We start from the raw sequence: 18,059 nt of genomic DNA on the forward strand, positions 1-18,059 counted from the left end.
TGACATTTGGAAGATAGCAGCCCTTGCCATATTCGGCCCACATAAAGTCAGGCGCAAGCCTGTGATGCATAGCAGAAAGACTTCCCTGCACCATCTCTCTGAGGTGGGACTCACTTCTCAGAGCAGCCTATTCTTTAGACTGACATTAAATTTCATTAGTCCTCATTCAACCTCTGGCCATGTGTGGTAGAAATGGGATTTCTGGTTGGCTAGGGCTTGCGCCAAAGCCAGGCAGAAACCACCACTCTAGTCAGGGCAAGGAAGTTACACACCAAAGATAACCCCTGCTCACCCCCTTGGTAGCTAGGCACGAGCAGTCAGGCTTATCCCAGAGGCAATGTGGGATGCGTTTGTGCAACACACACAGCAACAGCATATTAGGCACATCACAAAAGGGACTCCACACAAGGTTATAGCAAAAATAGCCTTTGTATTATCATAAAACACATTAGAATAGTAATCACACAATAGACACTGTGCCAAGTGGCACTGGGCAATATTTACAGGGGATTATATACACACGACAGGGCCACTTGGATCACTGCCAGCACCATCACTTAGTAAAGATAGTAAATGCAAAACATATAATAAACATAGAACACAACCAGTAATTACTGGCAAACACTGTACTCAGCATCCTCCTGTAACAGAAACCATATTATGCACTGTATCACATATAGGCGTGAAATACATTCTGCGCCACCCTCATAATTCTAAACCTAATATGCAATCATCTCATAAGTCTAAATGCATTAGACCATAACCTCCTAAGCATAACTTACATTAGGGAATAATGTCACTCGCATAAACCACAGTAGGCAAATAACCACATACCTAAACATATTAGACCATAATCTCCTAAACATAATTCACGTTGGGAAATAATCTCACTAGCATCAACCACAGTGGAAAATAACTCTGACATAAACACAGTATGTGAAAAACCTCCTACGTACACCATATCTAGAGGCATATATCACATTATAGAATAACTCACACACAGACACAGTATGCACAACCTCATAATCATAAAACCACATTAGAGGCATAAATCAGGGTGCGTAAATCATAATACATGCATCATCTTTCCTAGCCACACATACATCACACTAGGGCCTAGTGCCCTATTACCCTAACAGTCCCCCCTGGCCAGCTGGCCTTCTGAAAGGGGCTCAAATGCCCTATGTCCAAAGTGTCAGGGCGGCTGCCAATGCAGCAGTGTCCATGTGCGCCATTGCGCAGACCTAAACGTTGCAGCTGGTACTAAGTGCTGCGCAGCTGTGAAAGTACGAAGACAGAGTGGTGCATCTCACTCCTATCTCCTAGCGAGAAGGCCCCCAAAGGAAAGATGGCCTAAACGTTGCAGCTGCCCACTACTTGCTGGGCAGCTGGGAATAATTGTAGACCTGGCAATACTGTGCCACTTCTGTACCCCCTTAGGGACTCCTGACTCGTTTATGCCCAACAAGCTGTGGCTGCCCCGTGCTGGTGCAGCGCAGCTATGGCACTTTTCATCGGGGGAGGCGGCACCTCCGTGCCCTCTGGACCCCCCAATGGCTCTAAACACAAATGCCCCCAACGTTGGGGTGGCCCGCTCTCTAGGCACCAACAGTGTGCCTCAAAATTCCCCCAATCAAGGAATGCCTCATGAGAGCGGCCCGCTGCCAGACGAGGCCGCTCGAAATGCAGACATAGCGCCGTGCCTCGATCGACACACACAATTCAAGCCCCCACTCACTGGGACTCACTGGTGCTGCTCTCTGTCTCCTCTACAACAGTGGATGGGGCAGGCACTGACAATGTGCCTCGTGCCCCCTCTGCTGTTGTCACTTCAACTCGGCAACCCGCGGGGCTCTCCCTTTTGCCACGGGAGCCCCGTGATGCCATCAGCGGCCTCGGCCGCCCCGCCTCCCTCCACCCGGGCCCCCTCCTGGGACCCGGGACTTCACTATCGAGCCCGCGAGATTCCGGCTGGCACTTTTCTCTCACCGCGTATCCGGCGGCGGGACTTCCTTTTGTGAGCCAGAAGTCCCACCCCACGCCAGGCATTGTGCTGCCTGACTTTCTCTCTGGCCTCTGGCTGTGGCGGTGAAACGCGGGGTGGGCTCCCGCTTCATCTAAAGGTACCGGCGGGGTGGGCACCCGCCAGAACAGCACATAAGCGGGGGGGGGCACCAGCCACTGACTACCAACATGTAGTGGGTACCCGCTTCACTCTCCTCCATCAGGGGGGAATCCCCAGATCGGGATTCCCTCGGGAAAGCCTGCAGCTTCGTGCTGCGGAGGCCTCGTGCTCCTCTCCTCCAAAGCCAAGCACTCCCAAGGCGCTAGTACAGCCAATAAGAAAGTCCTCAAAGATGAAGGGGCACTGCAGGGCCCAAGGAGGCAAGCCCTCCCCTGGGCCCCAGCAGCAGCCAGCCCCCTCTGTCCGGAACAGCACACCAGAACAGACTGAACAATTTCATGGGGTCACAGCCCCTTTACTTATACCACCAAAAGACTTTGTTCTCAAAAGTCACAAGTCACTGAACCCAGCCAGAACCAGTTCGGTGTGGTCCTGGAGCACTTTGTTTACAAGGCTGCATCCTGCCTTTGAGGAAGACGGGGTCTGCTATCAGACGCACAGTAGGAGGTGGAGCCATCATTCACCTTGCCAGGCACAGCCCTGCTCAGATCAAAGAGTCACCCCTCCCCATACTCCAACTGCAGATCTCTCTATTCAACCCACGTCTGGCTCAGCCTGCCCTGTCCCTCCAAAACCAGACATGCAATTCACATCAGGCAGACAGACACATAGCACACAGAAATGCCAAATTCTAAAAGTGGCATTTCTCACATAGTCATAATAAATCTGCGCAGACCATTGCGCAGCATTTATTCTCACAATTTCATACATACCAGACTTGACCATACTGCTACTCTCATAACAGGAATTACCACTGACACACACTGAGCAGGGAATCCCCCATGCATTCCTATTGGAGGGCAGGCCACTCTCACTCCCACTAAATGTAACACAGAGCGCACACACTTTACACTGGACCACAGTGTTAAAGTGCCCAGCGGCCTAAAACCACTAACACTACACAGAGAAAAAGGCTGGGAGAACTGCAAAAGGTTTAGGGGTGAACATGCAAAAAGGGCCAAGTCCAACACCATGGTTCTAGCCCATGGTTCAAGAGCCAAGACACTAACCTGGTTACTGTTATTCCCACCTACCTTCTACTGCTTCCAGAGGCTTCACTGCACACTTTCAGAACCAAGACAGTTGGGGTGGTGTTTTACGAAAGGGCAAGTAGCCTAAAGCATTTAACAAAGGAACCTTTGCAAGAGACTTTGTAAATAATGGTGTGGCTCTCTTTGGTAGGTTCCAGGAATAATACCAGGAGTTTTTTTAAAAAAAAATATGCCCACATACAGCTGTAGCATTCTAGATTGCAAATCCCCAATTACTATTCTTAAAATGCTACAGAGGGTTTTATGCAGTCTTGAATATATATCTGTTCTGTCATGGAGAAGGGCATGGACATAGAAATGCTCCAATGAGCTAACTGTCTGTATATCTGAGGACCTAGACCTCAGGCCTTTCATGAGCCTGGGTCTGAGGTACCACAAGTGTTAGACATGTCATCCTTAGAGTGGTCTTCCCCCAAACTTTTTACCTGCTTACCTCCTCTTTTTGCTGGCCGTTGAACTCTGAGCACTTTACCACTGCTGGCCAGTGCTAAAATACAAGTGAGTCTCTCCTAAACATGGTTACCTTGGTGTATACACAATTGGTATGTTTAATTTACTTATAAGTTCCTTGTAAAGTGGTATACCACATACACAAGGCCTGGAAATTAAATGCTACAAGTAGGCCTTCAGCACTGATTTTGCCACCTACACAAGTAGCCCTTTAAACATGTCTCAGACCTGCCAGTGCTGAGCCTGTGCGTGCAGTTTTACTGCCACATCATCTTGGAATTTAAAGCCCTTTGCCAAGGCTTAAACTCCCCTTTTAATACACACAAGTAACTCCTAAGGTAGGCCCTAAGTAGCCCATAGGGTACGGTGATGTGTAAGTAAAAGGTAGCCAAGTGTAGTAAAAGGTCGTCACCTAGTAGTGAAAAATACCAACATTTGTTTTTCACCTCTGTGAGGCCTACTTCTAACATAGGTTAACATTTGGAAATTCCTCAATGCAATTTTAAGTTGAAATTCCTGATTAGGAAGGAGTAGCACTGTCATGTTTCATATATCTGGAATGATAATGATAAACATAAAATACTGGTTAAGTTTGGGATTATAGAAATACCATTTTTGGAAAGTGGACCTTTCTCTCCTCTTACAGCTCTATGTGCCTGCAGCCCATCTCCAATACATGTCTTGGGTGGGTGACAGCTTCACTTTGTGGATTTCCTCTAGAGAGCCACAAACACATGAAGGTTAGGGGTGTCTGAATACCAATCCACATTCTGATAGGTCTTCCTGGGCAGGAAGGGAGGGAACAAATGACACTTACACCTGAATAAGCAGTGTCCTGTCCCCATACAAAAGGCTGATTACCCCTTACAGCTAGTCTGAAGCCAGGGCTGGGATGAAAGGGCTTCTGTGCACTTCAAAGACTCTTTTTTTTAAGTCCCCCCATTTCAAAGGCACAACTGAGCATTGGGTCTCGGAACCCCTGTCACTCTGCTGGACTGCTGATCTGGAAAACCTGCTTTTCTGCTGTTCTGTTCTGCTGCCGGATCTTCTCCGGCATGGCTGAGGGAGAGCTAAACTCTCCCTTGCAACTTAAGTGATCTCCAAGGGCTTGTTGATTTGCTTACCGTTGGTTGAGACTCAGGGCTATCAAACTCTCTACACCTGCTTCTGTGCCTGATTCACTGGAAGTGGACCCACATACTTGCACCAGAGAAATCAACGCATCTCCAGTCTTCTTGGAGAAGAACCGGTGAATCGACCCTGTTGCGGGAGTAGAATTGGCACATTGCACTCAGATCCAGCGCATTACCTGCCAAATCCCACACATCGCCACTGCTGCAGTATCGAGGGAGTGACGCATCTCTTCTAATTCTATTTCTGTTCTATTTCTTTTTCCTCCCTCTAGCTTCTTTAGAGCTTTTTGTATTTTTACAATATTGATACATTAGTACTATTATTAATAATAATAAGCCAATAGCAATTGTTATTAATGGAGTAAGTGTTTTCCCTCCTAAGCTTTTCCCCAGTGCTGCACATCAATTTCCCACAGAAGAAAATTGTTTTCCAATTTTCTCACAAGCACCATCTGCTTTTAATTCTGTTAGTTCTTTTCCTAAATTAGTAATATTGCTTAGAAATCCCTTCAATACTTTACTTTTATCCGGTATATAAGTGCAACATTGTTAAATTTTCAGCATGCGACTGTCCCTGCCTTCTTTTGCTAAGAGTACGTCTAAAGCAAGTCTGTTTTCTAAAACCATAGACCTAATAGCAACCATTTCTGTATCAATTACTAAACATCCTCCAACAGTATCTGTTGATAATCGATCTAGTACTGTGGAAAGTTTTTGAATTTTGTTTGAATTTAATATTATCCCAACTGAGGGTATTATTGCACCAAAGGTATCCCCAATATTTTCAGCAGCACTCAATCCTCTTCTAAAGCATGCAGGTTTTCTTTCATTCATTCCATTATTTTCATCAACATGATATATCTTAGGAAAAACTATTCCCATGTAGGAACATCCATACCAATGCTTAGGAAATTTCTACTAAGCATTCTTTCCCCACACAAAATACACTCCAGGAAATATTGGATCAAATCCTGCTAAAAATAGTCCCCATCCGTCCATAAGTAGGAAGGTGTGTTCACATTCACTGGAACCAATGCATTTTATTATTGTGCTCTGTTTTGTGTTTTGTAGGATGTTGTAAAGTTTTCCTTTGTATTGCCAATCTGGAGTCATTGCAGCTTATGTATCTCCTTCTTTATAATCGCCCTCCCTAAGAGCCCATGGAGGAGTTTTAATTTGTTTTTCAGACTTCCTTTCTATTTCTTTCCCAGGAGTTTTTGCATAAATTCGCTTTCTACACTATGTAAAGCACAGGTTAGAGTATGTCGATGAACATATACAGTATCTAAAGGTGATGTAGGATGAAATAATTCTCCCATTATCTCAGCATCTCATGTGTCAGGTACTATATTAAGATTTTTCTTTACCAGAACTTCTGAGAAAATCAAATCATAATTACAATAGTGATATTGAAATTGTCCAGTACCATAAAACAAACATGTTAGAACACTACAAGATATACCCTATGTTAAAGGAAAATGATGGGATGTCACCCCCTCAGATACAGAAGTTGGTAATTACATGCATACATAACAATCTCTTGTATCCATAGTATTACACACTCATATAATAATTTAGTAAACACATTTAGTGAAAAATCATTAATCGAACGATCATGATGTCAATCATCACTTGTTAGATCCTTAGTTATCTCTAATCTTTCTTTCAGTTTAGTAACATCAGTAGTGGTTGACACATACAAATTAGTATTCTTAGTTAAATAAACATGATGAGGTAGATTTAGGTGCCGATCACGATCCGGTAAAAAATTCCCCCGTGCGACTCGTATCGGGTCTTTTTACCGTACGAATCGTCCAAGTGCCGTACGAACTGGCAATCACGATTCGCATGGTAAAAAGTCCATACGACCCGCACCGGGAATCAATCCCCACACGTCCTCGGGACGGAAAATGTGTCCGACACGTCCTCGGACGATTTACCTTACAAACGTAAAAATCCAAGTCCGACCGAGGAATCACGATCCATCCCGTGCGTCCGAGCCTACAACCGTATGGAAAAAACACCGTCCTCACCGAACACCAATAGCAACCATGGAGACATGTGCCCGCATACGCGCCCAACACTCCCCCCAGCCCCCGTACGTCCGACACGTACCCCCCGTATATGTATACCCCCACCCGTCCATGTACACCCCAGTACGTTCCAGTCGTACCCCCACCCCAGTACGTGTCGTACCACCGTCTATGTACACCCCCCCACCCCTGTACGTGTCGTACCACCGTCTATGTACACCCCCCCACCCCTGTACGTGTCGTACCACCGTCTATGAACACCCCAGTACGTTCCAGTCGTACCCCCACCCCAGTACGTGTCGTACCACCGTCAATGTACACCCCCCACCCCTGTACGTGTCGTACCACCGTCTATGTACACCCCCCCACCCCTGTACGTGTCGAACCACCGCCCATGTACACCCCAGTACGTTCCAGTCGTACCCCCACCCCAGTACGTGTCGTACCACCGTCTATGTACACCCCCCACCCCTGTACGTGTCGTACCACCGTCTATGTACACCCCCCCACCCCTGTACGTGTCGTACCACCGTCTATGTACACCCCCCCACCCCTGTACGTGTCGTACCACCGTCTATGAACACCCCAGTACGTTCCAGTCGTACCCCCACCCCAGTACGTGTCGTACCACCGTCAATGTACACCCCCCACCCCTGTACGTGTCGTACCACCGTCTATGTACACCCCCCCACCCCTGTACGTGTCGTACCACCGCCCATGTACACCCCAGTACGTTCCAGTCGTACCCCCACCCCAGTACGTGTCGTACCACCGTCAATGTACACCCCCCACCCCTGTACGTGTCGTACCACCGTCTATGTACACCCCCCCACCCCTGTACGTGTCGAACCACCGCCCATGTACACCCCAGTACGTTCCAGTCGTACCCCCACCCCAGTACGTGTCGTACCACCGTCTATGTACACCCCCCACCCCTGTACGTGTCGTACCACCGTCTATGTACACCCCCCCACCCCTGTACGTGTCGTACCACCGCCCATGTACACCCCAGTACGTTCCAGTCGTACCCCCACCCCAGTACGTGTCGTACCACCGTCTATGTACACCCCCCCACCCCTGTACGTGTCGAACCACCGCCCATGTACACCCCAGTACGTTCCAGTCGTACCCCCACCCCAGTACGTGTCGTACCACCGTCTATGTACACCCCCCACCCCTGTACGTGTCGTACCACCGTCTATGTACACCCCCCACCCCTGTACGTGTCGTACCACCGTCTATGAACACCCCAGTACGTTCCAGTCGTACCCCCACCCCAGTACGTGTCGTACCACCGTCAATGTACACCCCCCACCCCTGTACGTGTCGTACCACCGTCTATGTACACCCCCCACCCCTGTACGTGTCGAACCACTGCCCATGTACACCCCAGTACGTTCCAGTCGTACCCCCACCCCAGTACGTGTCGTACCACCGTCTATGTACACCCCCCACCCCTGTACGTGTCGTACCACCGTCTATGAACACCCCAGTACGTTCCAGTCGTACCCCCACCCCAGTACGTGTCGTACCACCGTCTATGTACACCCCCCCACCCCTGTACGTGTCGTACCACCGTCTATGTACACCCCCCCACCCCTGTACGTGTCGTACCACCGCCCATGTACACCCCCCCACCCCTGTACGTGTCGTACCACCGCCCATGTACACCCCAGTACGTTCCAGTCGTACCCCCACCCCAGTACGTGTCGTACCACCGTCTATGTACACCCCCCACCCCTGTACGTGTCGTACCACCGTCTATGTACACCCCCCACCCCTGTACGTGTCGTACCACCGTCTATGAACACCCCAGTACGTTCCAGTCGTACCCCCACCCCAGTACGTGTCGTACCACCGTCAATGTACACCCCCCACCCCTGTACGTGTCGTACCACCGTCTATGTACACCCCCCCACCCCTGTACGTGTCGAACCACCGCCCATGTACACCCCAGTACGTTCCAGTCGTACCCCCACCCCAGTACGTGTCGTACCACCGTCTATGTACACCCCCCACCCCTGTACGTGTCGTACCACCGTCTATGAACACCCCAGTACGTTCCAGTCGTACCCCCACCCCAGTACGTGTCGTACCACCGTCTATGTACACCCCCCACCCCTGTACGTGTCGTACCACCGTCTATGAACACCCCAGTACGTTCCAGTCGTACCCCCACCCCAGTACGTGTCGTACCACCGTCTATGAACACCCCAGTACGTTCCAGTCGTACCCCCACCCCAGTACGTTCCTGGCGCACCCCCAACACAACCTTCTAAGTACGGAGCGCACCCCATGCCCCAACATCACAACCGCATGTACGAGTCGTACAAAGCCACACACAAGGACCAAATCGTACAACCAAATGGCCCATGTACACACCGTACACACGCTCAAAACGCACGTACACAACAAGGACAAAACAAAACAACTCAACAATACACCATTCGCAAGGCACACAGCCACTAAACATGGCCAACAACCACTAAAATAACACAATCACTGACCTGCAACTGTCAAAAACAAACAGAGGCCCAATACACCACCACTCCTTATAACACACCCACCCAAAATTCAAACACTGCCACACCCACCCATGGACCAATAAAAAGGGCCCACACACACAAACCATGAGCCTTTGCAACAGACCCACTGCTGCCAGACACCACAGAACCAGACTACAAGCGACACCACATCTTACACTTGCACACCTTCACACGACCACCCTCACAAACACCCTCTCATCACATTCACACACACACACAACCATCCACACCCCCCCCCAACATCCACACACCCCCCACACCCACACCATCCCCACCCACACCCCTCACCATGCCCACTACCAAGAATCCAAAGTTCAGTCACCGAGAGTTGGAGGTCCTTGTTGATCAAATCCTCAGAGTCGAGCCACAGATCTTTGGAACATTGGTCAGAAGCACCAGCCAGGCAGCCAAAACAGCCATGTGGCAGACCATCGTCGATGCTGTGAATGCTGTTGCGGACACCAGGAGGACCAAGCAGGATTGCCAGAACAGGTGGTACGATCTGCGGAGGAGGGTCAGAGCCAAGAGACAGGAGGAACACGACCAGGCCAACGCCACCGGAGGAGGGCCCTCCCGCAGACCCGTACAGTACCATCCCTGGGAGGAGAGGGTGATGGCCATACTGCCGGTGGAGGCAGTTGAAGGAGTAGAAGGACTCCGAGACCCGGGTGAGTACACAAACAACGCACCTCACATGGGGGGAACTGCAACCACAACCAAAATTAATAACAGGCACGCAAACACCACAAGCCATCGCATTACTCAACCACACTCCATGAGCAGGCACATGCCACTGCTGCCACCATGCCCCATGCACCCAGCTGGACAATGTCAAGTCACAGGCCACAGAAGACAACAACACATGACACGGTAACCCGGATGGCGGGAGGCTGGGCACCAAGAATCACATAGTGCGACTCCAAAGCAGACAACAATGCCCTCTGCCCATATGGCCTAGGTCACAGCCAGACAAACACTGTGTCCCAACACAGGAATGACTTGCCAGCAAATGGCGGATGCCTTGCATCAACACATGGGGGTGAAGGCACTGTTTTGCACATGCCAGCAGCTAATGAACAGCCAACAGTGTGAAAGAGTGGCAGCACACACCACCACAGCAGCAGCGCACAGACACACAGCAGACAAAATGGGTGCCTGGAGATCAGAAACAAACTCACATCAACAGGCCAAGGGCCACTCAAAGATCTGCTAACAGTGTGTGCCCAGGAAGCTGGGCCAAGGTGACAGAGGGTGACACACGGAGGGAGGGAGAGGGGGACACAGAGGGAGGGAGAGGGGGACAGAGAGGGAGGGAGACACAGGAAGATGGACAGAGGGAGGAGGCTGACACACAGAGGGAGGGAGAGGGGGACAGAGAGGGAGGGAGAGGGGGACACAGAGGGAGGGAGAGGGGGACACAGAGGGAGGGAGAGGGGGACAGAGAGGGAGGGAGAGGGGGACAGAGAAGGAGGGAGACACAGGGAGAGCAAATCAGTCCTTTGGTGTGTGGGAATGTCTGCTCGTCAGCAGGTGGACTGCGTGCATGTAGACAAGGGTGCCCAGTGCCAGAACCCCCCCTCTTCATCATGGCAAAACGCAGGGCCATGTCACAACCTGTACACGAGCACAAGGACAGCCACCTGCATCATATGAGTGTGTGGATCCACTCCATGTGCACATGTACAGTGCTACAAGGAAGGCGCAAACGCATAGCTCGGCACACATGCACACTCCACTGCTGACTGCAGTCACACTTGACGCAGCAAGTAAGACTGTGCCACACATAGTTAAAGGGGCCAAATTGGTGCCCAAGGGACACACACATGCACAAGTGCACTGTGAGTGGAATGCAAGACAGATCCTAATTCCAAGAGGAAATGTGCCAACTTTGTAACGGATGCAACATGGATGTTGCATGGATCCAAAGTAACATTGTCTCTCTCACACACAGGTCAACGTCGTGCTGCACCCCCCAACACTGGGGGGGAACACTCACAGGACCCGGATCTGCAGGAGACCGATCCCACCGGCAGCGACCACTCTCACCACTCTGCGGACGACCCCGACCGACCTGGCCCCTCTGGTGTCCAACCACCTGCAGCACCTGCGTCAGGTACAACCGTGCCAACCACCACCCCCACTCCTGCCACATCCCAGGAGACACCCAGGATCCCTGCCCCAACACCACAATGCAGCCAGGCTCGCCAGGAGGGACACGGTGTCCCGGGCACCCAGGAGGAGGCAGGCGACAACGCCAATGCCACCCCTCAGGGGTCCCGGAGACCCCATGTGCCCACAAGTGCAGGCCAGACGCAAGTGGGCAGGGGTGGTGGGAGTGGAGAGCGGCGGAGGCGCGAGCCTGACCAGTTGGCTGGGGATCCGGTATTTTCACATGTCCGTAACATCCTGGACTCATACCGGCAGGACACCACGGGCATGGCCCAGGTTGTGTCCGTCCTCGAGGGGATCAAGGTCCAGCAGGCCCAGCAACATGCGGAGCTAATAGCCTGTCTACAGCTACACCAACGGAGGATGGAGGACAGACAGGCTGAGCAAGTGACGGCGTCCCAGGGGATTCACGCTGAACTCCGTCGGATGGCCGACACCATGGCCGACCCTCCCTGTGCCAGAAGGCGGAGAACATCACCACCCACAGGGAGGGATCATGAGGAGGAGGAGGAAACATCCGACGGAGCATCCCAGACGTCGTCACGGCCTGCTGCTGAGGTTCCCCGCAGGAAGCCGGGTCGTCCACGGAAAGGACCGTGAGGGTGGCTGCTACATCACCATCTCCCAGGACACCTGGCCTGGCACCTGGCCCACTGGAGCAACAGCATCACAGCATCAAGAGACATTCTCTGCCACATGGCCCTGCTGGTCACTGGCTGACCAATGTTGACAAAGACTGTGGCATGGACTCTGAGGATTTCCAATGGCAAGGACACCAACTCCCCTACTGAACTTTGGATTCCCTAATCCCGGAAAGGCCCTCACTTGGCCCCCCCCCCCAATAATAAATCACACTATTATGAGTTGATGCCTGCTGGTAGCATTATTACCTAACATGTGTCTTGTACAGTCTAAACATGCCTGAGTCATCTGTTCACTTCAACCATCCACACCCTGGGGCCTGAGTCTGGCACAGGACACATGGGTCACAGTTTTCTAGGCAAGACAGACATGGAGCACCATACACACCCGTGATGGTCAGAACCAGCTGAGGGGGTGGCCGAACAACCGTGCTGACAGACACATTGAGTACAGCAACAGTCATGCGCAGAGGTCAGGGATCCTGGCCCGTGTCCTGGGGGGCACCCAGGTACGTGTAGACAGGTGGCAGAACCATGTCCTGCAAGCTTGAGTCCGGTGAATGCAGAGAATGGGGTCATGGACAACGTTGGATGCATGGGGATGGCACATGTCACAATACCCACACAGTCATGGACATCATGCCCATTACACAGTCTCAGCACACACACACAGCTTGCATCTTGCCACTCGACACATTGACACATAGCCACAATCAGGGAATACCATGCCAGACATGCAGGATGCACCGTGCCAACACACCAGCATTGACTGAGAAGAGGCACCTTGGAGGCATAGGGACATCTTTAATAGTCATGTGTTTGGGATTGCAGAGGCAACTTGAAGTACACATGAACACATCATGTGGAGTAACATGTGGCTCCAACACTGGCACCCCACTCTGCAGCACAAATGCGTGATAGCCATGGAACTGGCACACAAGTGTCGGATAATAGCTAAATACCCACAGCTGCTCACGGAGAGCCTGCCATACACCATACATCCGCTGATGTGGAAGTCCCACGCCATGTCAAGACAATGTTAACCGTATGTGTCCGAGGGCAGTGTCACACACATTGATGCCTTCATCACAATCCACCATCCCATCACTGATGACTGACAACCAGGCAGCCCATCTATTCAGGTGTACCCAGCTGCATGTCGTGTCCCATGGGGATGCCACATGTCTGCAGAGGACCCAAACCCCGACCGGGGCAGTGTGCACACATCGTGAACAACTGCCACACCCAATACACCCCAGATGCATCCCTTACCCCATGGAGACTTCCAAACGTGTCCGTGCCTGTAACGCTGAGTCAGCCCACGATGCCATGTCCATGAGGAATAGCAGTGCCACAACAATGCAACCAGCAAACGGCATGCGCAGGTACCTGGGGAAGAGAGACACACAAGAAGTCAGCCACAAGAAGCACAGCCACTTGCATGTGCATGTACTCGACACATGTATGTATGACAACATGCTAGGTCACAAGTATGTCTGGGGAAATACTACCATCACTGCCACCATCACTCCAGTGACACACCCACACACACCTCTGACCCACGTGCCATACATGCAGGTGGAGACACACATCACAACGCATGCCACACGTGGACCAATGCGTGCACACTCAGACCCTGGTACTCACCACTAAGCAAAGAAGTCGCGTATGAGCCGAGTCCGGATGTCCTCTTGAGGCTCCACATCCTCCACATCACTAGCCCCATTGCCAAGCCCTTCGTCCTCCACGGGTGGATGGTCCTCGTCATCTTGATCCAGGATGAGGGGCACAGCTCTTTCAACTGCCATGTTGTGCAGCATGCAGCAGACCATGAAGATCTTGCAGACCTTCGCCGGGGCATATGGGAGTGCGCCGCCGGTCTTGTGGAGGCACCGGAATCGGCTCTTCAGCATGCCAAACGTCCTCTCTATCACTCGCCTTGTCCGGCCATGGGCGGTGTTGTAGCGGAGCTGGGCTGGCGTGATGGGGTTGCGGAGAGGTGTCAGCAGCCAAGGCATGTTGGGATAGCCAGCGTCCCCTAAATGGAAAGCACATGGATATCGTTAGAACTGGCGAAGCGGTAGTGCTGCTCGGCCAAACAGAATACAGGACAGACAGACTGTACCCACCAACAACACATGCACGTTCGTTGCGCAGCTGCATCATCATATCAGGCATCCCGCTACGCCTCATGATGTAGGCATCGTGTGCTGATCCTGGAAAACGAGCACAGACATGTGAAATCACCATGTTGGACAGACACACCACAAGGGCATTGATGGAGTGGTAGTGCTTCCGATTGCGGTACGCCACCTCCCGTGCGTGTGGTGGTACCAAACCTACATGTGTCCCATCTATGGACCCAATGACATGGGGCATCCCTCCCAGGGCATAGAAACCACGTTTGACCTCAGTCATCTGTTCAGGGGTTGGGAACTTGATGAAGTCATCCAGGTGAATCAACATGGCCTCCAAGAAATCATGCAGCACACCGCTGAACATGCTCTGGGACATGCCACCAACATGGGCTATGGTATATTGGAAGGTACCCGTGGCAAGGAAATGTAGGGCAGCCATTACCTTCAGCTGGGGTGTCAGTGCCGTAGGATACCTGTGCTGCGGTTGCAGGTGTGGTGCCAGTCTCGCCGTCAGCTCCAGAATCAACGGTTGGGTGAAGCGGTAGAGCCGGATCCTGTCATTCTCCTGCATGGTGGCCAAGTCTGGAATTCTTCGGGCAACAGGAGGCGCTCTGCAGTAATTTGGAAGTGACAAGGAAGAGTGAGTGCACTACGAGAACAACTCATGTCTACTGAGCACATGTAAATCTGCCAATACACACATGCCACATAGGGAGTCAGGCATGTGCTACATGCCCAGGACACGTATGGATGCAAGGTGACACTCCTTCCAAGACCCAGCTACACACGGTGATTGAGAACCTCCCCATGCCACGCCATGGGAATAGCTGTGTCCCAGTGCAAGTGAACAGCCCGACGCAAGACAGAAGTGACATACACACACACATCAGCAGAAGTAGGATGCCGATTGTAGAGACTGGTAGCGGAACACCGGAGCCACAGGTCACATGACATTACACTAGGCCTGCCCACACACCTTGCCATGAAGGTGCACATGTCATGACTCACCACACATTCCTTGTGAGGATGCTGACATGGCCTTGTCACGCTACTCCGTGTCCCATGCATACATGTGCAGCTCACATCAGATACCACATGTGGCATGGTGTGCGGAACAGTGTGCAATGACAATCTACACACAGACACATGTTGGTTGCTGCAACGGCTGCAGCTTTTGAGGGTGCTACAACATCAACCTGATGTAAATCCCGGACACATAAATGACATAGTCACATTGTGCACTGTGGGTAGTGACAAGTCAGGTGTCATGACCCCTGTACCGGGCATCATGGGACACTTCCGTGTGTTGGTGTCCGTGCCATGCCAGTGACGCTCACCCCAAGTGCGCAGTACGACATGCACACATGTCAAAGGAGTCAAGGGCATGCCTGGCACACATTGCACCCTCACACAGTACACCTGTACACATCTCATCATACATCTGGTGCCTCCTCCACTCAGGAGGCATGTTCCACATCACAGCCTGTCACACCTGTGCCCCACACATGTAGTAATGCACAGACGATGCCTTGATGTCCATTCCTGGACAAGTATGTCCATCCATGGACAAGTATGTCCGCCCTATTCCTACCTGTGTGTCGACTATCACCACAGTGATGTGTACAAACCGGCGTACTGCTGCTAAGAGGGCCTGTGTATGTTCCCCAATCACTGTGGGAGTGCTGCCGTATGTGTACCCATCGTGATGGCGAGCGTACAGGCATTTGTACGGTCCGTACCACAACGAGTACGCATACGCGTGCAGACCCATAGTGATAGTGAGCGTACATGCGAGTGTACGGCCCTCTCACTATGGGTCTGCACGCGTATGCGTACTCGTTGTGGTACGGACCGTACAAATGCCTGTACGCTCACTATCACTATGGTTCTGCACGCGTATGCGTACTCGTTGTGGTACGGACCGTACACTCGCATCTACGCTCACTATCACTATGGGTCTGCACGCGTATGCGTACACGTAGTGGTACGGACCGTACAAATGCCTGTACGCTCACTATCACTATGGTTCTGCACGCGTATGCGTACACGTAGTGGTACGGACCGTACACTCGCATCTACGCTCACTATCACTATGGGTCTGCACGCGTATGCGTACACGTAGTGGTACGGACCGTACAAATGCCTGTACGCTCACTATCACTATGGTTCTGCACGCGTATGCGTACTCGTTGTGGTACGGACCGTACACTCGCATGTACGCTCACTATCACTACGGGTACACAGACCCATAGTGATAGTGAGCGTACAGGCATTTGTACGGTCCGTACCACGACGAGTACGCATACGCGTGCAGAACCATAGTGATAGTGAGCGTACAGGCATTTGTACGGTCCGTACCACTACGTGTACGCATACGCGTGCAGACCCATAGTGATAGTGAGCGTACATGCGTGTGTACGGTCCGTACCACTACGTGTACGCATACGCGTGCAGACCCATAGTGATTTTGAACGTCGGCATGCATGTACGGGCCGTTGCCATGCATTTGGGGTGCCCTAGGGCCCGGAAACGCACCGTACCTGTGTGTGATTCTCCTAATTACATAGGGGACAAGTATTAAGGCCTACATGCATGCTGGTTGTCATGGCGACCAGGTTCAAATTTCGATTTTGTTCTGGAAGGTGCACAGCAGAAGTCAGTTGGAATTCTTCTACTTTGTTGCAATGTGTTTGTGGGGCTGACATCATGCAGGAGAATGAAACCGATAGAGAACCCACAGACTGCTAGGTTTGAAGGGATTGGTGGAAACATAGGATGCAAATGTGAGTGACCAATCACTCTGTACTCCTGTGCATGAGACTGGGCAGAAGGCCACATATAAGGCAGCCAGGTCCCATGAGGGATTACTTGCCTGCACATCTTTGCATTTGTCGACCAAGCTGCTGCTACTGATTCCCTGGAACCATGTCAAGGGCTGTGGAGAGGACACAGCCATTCACCCTGGAGGAGAACATGGCTCTGCTGGATGTGATCCTCCCACAGTACCCCATGCTGTATGGGCGACCAGGGTATCAGGTGAGTGCATAGGCCACTGCCACAGACTGTCCCTATGTTGTGACTGTGTCTTCAGGCATTGTGACCCGGTGTGACACACATGCCATGTACTGTCGGGGGGGTACCAGGGGGGGGGTGCCTGATGTCTCCCAGCAGTGCCCTGAGACAGGAGGGGTGTGTGCAGAGTCCTCCCAGCAGTGCCCTGAGACAGGAGGGGTGGGGACCTATCACTAACAGCAGTGCCCTGAGACAGGAGGGGTGGGTGTGGAGTCCTCCCAGCAGTGCCCTGAGACAGGAGGGGTGGGTGTGGAGTCCTCCCAGCAGTGCCCTGAGACAGGAGGGGTGGGGACCTATCACTAACAGCAGTGCCCTGAGACAGGAGGGGTGGGTGTGGAGTCCTCCCAGCAGTGCCCTGAGACAGGAGGGGTGGGGACCTATCACTAACAGCAGTGCCCTGAGACAGGAGGGGTGGGTGTGGAGTCCTCCCAGCAGTGCCCTGAGACAGGAGGGGTGGGTGTGATGCACAGTGTGAGCCTTGATCATTGATTGTGACATTGCCATCATTCCACCTGAGTACCCACTATGGCACGTACTGCCTTTTCCCTCACCAGAGGATGATGTCCCTATGACAGAGGTGCAATGCGTTGTCTGCATTACATGCCATGTAGTAACCAGCTATTATGTTCACATATGTCTC

The sequence above is a fragment of the Triturus cristatus genome, chromosome 2_1 (genome assembly GCF_964204655.1).
Source record: "Triturus cristatus chromosome 2_1, aTriCri1.1, whole genome shotgun sequence".
Classification (NCBI taxonomy): domain Eukaryota; kingdom Metazoa; phylum Chordata; class Amphibia; order Caudata; family Salamandridae; genus Triturus; species Triturus cristatus.